Source organism: Panicum hallii, chromosome 3 (genome assembly GCF_002211085.1).
Source record: "Panicum hallii strain FIL2 chromosome 3, PHallii_v3.1, whole genome shotgun sequence".
NCBI lineage: Eukaryota > Viridiplantae > Streptophyta > Magnoliopsida > Poales > Poaceae > Panicum > Panicum hallii.
In genome coordinates this window covers 55,014,128-55,020,127 of record NC_038044.1, presented here as the reverse complement: position 1 = coordinate 55,020,127, position 6,000 = coordinate 55,014,128, and the positions used below count along the sequence as shown (strand labels likewise).

Sequence of the window (6,000 nt, the reverse complement as noted above, 5' to 3'; positions counted from 1 at the left end):
TCTATGGCAAGGCCAATGAGGATGCCAGTGCACATCTCCAACAATTCCTGGAACTCTACACTACTTTTGTCATGAAGGGAGTCACGCAGGATGCAATTCGACTCCGACTATTTCCGTTTTCTCTTCTAGGGAAGGCAAAGCAATGGTTTTATGCCAACAGAAGTGCAGTGGACACATGGCAGAAGTGTACCAAGGCATTCCCAGCAAAATTTTTCCCAATGGCGAAACCAATGCTCTTAGAGGAAGAATCTCCAGTTTCCAGTAGGCGTCCAACGAGTCAATTTCTGAAGCTTGGGAGAGGCTTCAGGAGTACATCCTAGCGCGTCCTCACCACGGGATGGACGATTGGATTATTCTTCACAACTTCTACAACGGGTTGACGCCAACAGCCCGCGACCACATCGACGCTGCTGCAGGTGGTGCTTTCTTCTCGCTAACCATTGATAGGGCCAAACTTTGATCGAGAAGATGGTGTCCAACCAAGGTTGGAATGATGAACGTCTCGAACCATGCCAGCGGGGCATGCACACCGTCAAAGAGACGGACATGCTGGCTGCTAAGCTTGACCTCTTTCTCAAGAAAATAGAGGAACGTCCCCAAGACAAGGCTCCTACGCAAGCACTCCAAGCCTTAGACACTTGCATGACGTGCGAGGTCTGCAGGAACACTGGACATTTGGGGAAGAACTGCCCCGGAACTCAAGATGAAGTCATGTTCATGAACAACAACAACAACGGGTTTCGTCCACAAGGAGGTTAGGAGTGGAATTAATCGTGCTCCTACTACCAAGGAGGTAATGGTAATTCAAATTTGTTTAATCCTAACCAATCTTCCTTGAGGGATCTTGTCCTCGACCAAGCAAAAATTAACAAATTACTACAAAAGAAGCTGGCAGCCAATGACAAATCTCTGGAGACCATTCAAGCGAAGATGCATGGCATCTCCTCTGCTATCAAGAACCAGCTGAGTTTCGACAAGATGCTTGAAACCCAACTAGCTTAGCTAGCTGTTGCTGTTCCTTCTACTGAAATAGGGAAAATTCCGGGGCAACCCGAAGCCTCCCTGGAAAGTGTTAACGTAGTAACCACCAAATAGGGTAAGCCATAACATGGTGCGTTCTTCACTAACTATGCAGAAAAGCTCGCATGCCTAAGAGGAAACTCGTGGGGCGAATTAGCAACACCAAAGACGGGAGAACCAGGATGCCTAGTAATCAGTTGCTCAATATTCAACTGCCACTTCGAGCAAGCCCTCTGCGACCTTGGAGCAAGTGTCAACATTATGCCCAAGATAACATTTGAGAGACTAAGCTATCCAGCTCTTTCCCCAACATGTATGTGCGTATAGCTAGCGGACTCATAGTACGGTATCCTTGGAGAATCTTGGTCACCCTCCATGTCAAGAACCACGAAATCCGCGAGGATGAATGAACCCTTGACTTGCACCACAAGAATATCGCTCATTCTCGGGCGGCCATTCCTAAGGGACATTAAAGCCAGGATTGATGTTGGGGCACAAAAGATCAGCCTTCGCATAATGGGCCGGAATATGATGTTCCGGTTTGAACCCAAGGAAGAACAATTCTACCTAATTCATCAAATGATGAAGGGCAGCATTATGGGTAGAGCCATTGCTCTCATCGAAAGACCCATCACCCACACCACCTAAATCAAGGCAGAATAGGAAGGTGTGGCGAGTGAAGAAGATGTCACCGTCCTCGACCTCCTCTCCAAGTATAAACGAATGGACCTCAAGTTAAACAGGTATGGAGATGGTCCTGCTCATTGGACCTTAAACCAAGAGCTAGCTTGGGGGAGGATCTCTTCCAAGTGAACTGTATCTTTACCGCTTTCAATAAAAATGAAAACCATAAAACCAACAAAAATATTTTCTTCTTAAATTTCCCTTTCATATGCATGGTAAGAATGCTCTAGTTTTCCTAAGTTGAAAGGATGAATAATTGCTACTCTCTTGCTCGTTTGTTTTGCCTAGTCTCAAGCATAATGTTTTCCTGAGTTTGATTTTGTTCGCTGTTTAAAACCTTTACCATGAACCTGAAAATCTTGTGGGTTGCACATGCTTCATCCATGTCTAGGTTGTCATGAGAATAGATATGGGAGGTAGAGTTTTGCAATCTCTTTCTGAGTAAGACATGATATCTGGAGTCTTTATTTTTTAAAATAAAAAGGGAAAGACAAGTTCCTCAATGATGTAAAAAATCCTACTAGAGCCATATGACATATACATTGCAAAATCCTATACATATGCTACTTGTTATTTCATTAAGCTTTGCCAAATTGCTGTGACCCTAGTGAGATGCTTTTCATATCCTCTTGATCAAGATCAGGCACACTCCACATCCATCGCAAAGTTCCTACACCGGAAATTAGCACACTCCATGCATCCACCAATAAATGCTCTCGTGTGTTGTGTGATCTCATCTCCTAAAAAAATGGAGATATGATTATCCAAAAAAAAGAAAGGAATGGTCAGAAGCATAACCCAAAAACAAGAGAAGAAGAGGAAAAAGAGAAAAAGAAAAGGAGTAACCATTCTCAGAATAAAATAAAGAGGAGAGAGGCATCATACAAAAGGAGTAATCGTACCATCATCCATCCACACACGTGCACATCTTGATTTTGTTTTACAACTTGTTTCTCCAAGGATCCACTTTTTGTCTTTGCAACATATAAAATGCAGGTATGCCTTATCCTTCCCGTACCTTGAGCCCTACAAAAGCTTCAGATATTAGGAGGCAGAAAATTCCCTGGTAAGGATTCATACACATTGAGCAATCTGAGAGATTCATTCAAGAAACTTGGTCTTGATTTGTAAAATTCAAAAATAAAACCTCCAAATAGATTGTTGAACAAAAAAGAGGTAAGTATTGCTCTATCCGCTGTTCTAACTCTCAATAGCTCAAGACAAGTAGAAGCTCATAAGCCCCACAGATGATTATGGTAATAAGGGCAGGGTACTCATGCAAACTTACTCAGCCTTATAGAGATCATCTTAGCTGCAAGATATGACACAACGACAAGTAATGAGTAATAGTAATTTTCTGATCAACATCCTAAATATCCTGCTTTGCTCGAGACGAGCAAAGAACAACTTGGGGATCTTGTTGACGCTCGTACAGACCAATTTTGACCATCAATTTGATCAGAAAATTATGAGAACTAACATTTCTTACATGCATATTTATCTAGAATAATATCATTTTCACATGTCACTTGAAAATCAGTGCTATGCAGAAATTTAAGAAGAAATGGAGCGAAAACACACCCTTGAACCCAAGGCAAAAGTGTTATCACCATAATTTGACTGGGCCAGAGGATGGACCGAGAGCAACATGGGCTGAAGGAGACAATCGTGACAGTTTGCGAATCAGCTCCTGTGCGAGCGTATTAAGGGCCGGGATGGCCGTGTGACTAGTAAGGATAGTTTAAATATGGTAAGTTAGAGATTGTATTGTAATCAGTTAGGGTTAGTTAAAGAGATCAAGTCTCCAGACTATAAATATGAGAATTCAATAATCAATCATTCAATATTCACAACAAACTCTCGGCGCATCGTCACCCCTTCCCCAAGGGTTTCTCCACGTAATCAACATGCTGCTCCGATCATGCGCCGCATGGTCGGGGCAGCGTCGTGTTTATCTGTTTATCTTTGTGTTTCTCGTGCTGAAGCGTTGTTGATGGTGAGTAACACTAGTTATCCCAAACGATTATGATACTGCATCAGTTCTTCATAATATATCTATGCTCCACTTGCTGTTCGTAATCGTTTAGCTACCCTTGCACGCGATCCCAGGTGCAAGGATGGCGCCTTGCTCTGTTCTCGGCTAGTAGTTCTAATCTGTTATGGTAATTCTTTGCACTACAAGGATTCCGTTTAATATCCGTATGATTAGGCCCTTCAAATGGGTTGAATGTTCCGGCCGCATGTTTGGTGCTTTATGGTAATCTAAGAAGGGATTGTTCCGGGAATCGGCTTATTAGTTGGTTTTTAGGCCTCTTTTTAGGTTAGCGTCTTGTTATCTTTCATGCTTGTTAGGCTTAACCACGCGTAGGATGTTCTGGTTGCACGGTGAAGACTTTTACTGTCGTAGATTGGATTAGTTTGGTGATTACGGAGCAAGCTTCTATCTTTTCCATCGGATTCGTACGGACATTCGAATATTAGTAGATCCGATCTGTTAAATGGGCACAATCGGCTTCTTTCAGCCGATTTTGAGGGTTACCCGGAGGTCCGACCTGGTACAAGGACAGGTCCGACCCAGTGCGGAGGCACCATCAGCTCTTCTGGCTGATCTTGGGAGCCATTTTAAGAGCCGATCGCGGCTCGGGCTAACGTTTGACATGGCTGTGCATGCAGGGAAATAATTGATAACGACTTCTACACCTTCGTGATCAGGTATAGGTCAGGTTGCACGCCTAGCACTTCACCAAGCCAGGGCGTGTGCCGGACTTCTGGGCTGTTGACCGAGGGACCGGGACCCACCAGCCGTCTCGGAAGCCTCCCAGCTCCTCGTGTTGCCTGTCGCTGCTTGCCGGTGGGTTTTGACCGACAACACATTCTGGCACGCCCAGTGGGACCACATCGACTACATCGACCACTTCCTTCGACCACTTCATCACTACATTGACTAATTCATCGACTACATCGACTACTTTCTTCGGCTACATCGACTTCCGCTGTCAAGATGCCGAACGAGAACCCGATTACCTATGAAGAGCTGTCTGATGAGCACAAGCAGAAGTATAATGATATAAAGGCTCTCTTTGAAGCTGATGTCATGAGCTCATTCGAAAGGACTCGTCACCACGGCATCAGATGGAAGGGATTCTCATCTGAAGGTGCGCTCGACGAGGTGGATCTGTCTACTCCTACAGAAGAACGCACGCGAGCTCTCCGCCAGGAAGTCAACTACATGGTGCTCATTTGTTACATCGACATTCTGAGAGTTTGGTAAACACCCTTGAGCGTGTCGCGGTACGTGTAGTGCAAGAGATTATGAAATACCAGTACTCTCCGATAGGACCTGCTTTAGGGAGTCACAAAGGGGAGTTGCCTTCTCAAGCCAGGCCACCAGTGCCTTACGCATTTGCATCTCCAAAGCAACATAGTTCTCCAGCATACGTCATATATAAGGTAGGAGGTGACCCTGCTGATCACCAACTCTTCAATGAACCCCCCAAGGAGGTACCGCATGGTTATGTTTGTGCGTACATACTGGATGGCGGTAACCTGGCGTAGCCCACGCAGAGAATAACCGGGGGAACATCTGTAGTCGATGCTGACAAACAGGCATGGCTGGCTACTTACACGACAGGGCCGAGTCATGAAGGTACGCACTCGGCCCCAGGAGTTCATACAGTGGATCAGATTAGTGCCGTTTTGAGAGATCAATTTGGCATTCTCCCGAGAAGGCGAGCGATCGACTACGCCAAGCCGTATCCAAGTGAGTACGACTTGATTCCCCTGCCGCCCAAATATCGGCTGCCTGAGTTCACCTAGTTCAGCGGAGCGGAAGGATCCAGCTCCATAGAGCACGTGAGCCGATATCTGGCGCAGCTAGGGATGATCTCAGTGTCGGATCCATTGCGAGTGAGGTTTTTCTCACAGTCTCTCACAGGGCCAGCTTTTGGATGGTACACATCATTGGGTCCTGATTCCATCCGCACCTGGAAGCAGCTAGAGGAACAGTTCCATATACAATATCATTCAGAAGCTGCAGAGGCTGGGATTGCCAATTTGGCACAAGTCTGCCAGAAGCAGGGAGAAATGGTGGCGGAATACATCCAGCGTTTGTTATCGCCATAATTTGACTAGACCAAAGGATGGGCCGAGAGCAACATGGGCTGAAGGAAATCATTGTAATGGTCTGCGAATCGGCCTCTGTGCAAATGTGTCAAGGGCCAGGATGGCCGTAAGGATAGTTTAAATATAGTAAGTTAGAGATTGAATCGTAACCAGCTAGGGTTAGTTAATATCAAA

At 45.3% G+C, this 6,000-nt stretch overlaps 1 non-coding gene across 1 annotated transcript; it reads right to left on the bottom strand.

Annotated features, from left to right (window-relative positions):
* Window positions 1-232: 232 nt before the first annotated feature.
* On the bottom strand, window positions 233-339 carry LOC112888238. Its single transcript, XR_003227776.1, has one exon. It is a non-coding gene; the product is annotated as a small nucleolar RNA R71 (small nucleolar RNA).
* Window positions 340-6,000: the final 5,661 nt, after the last annotated feature.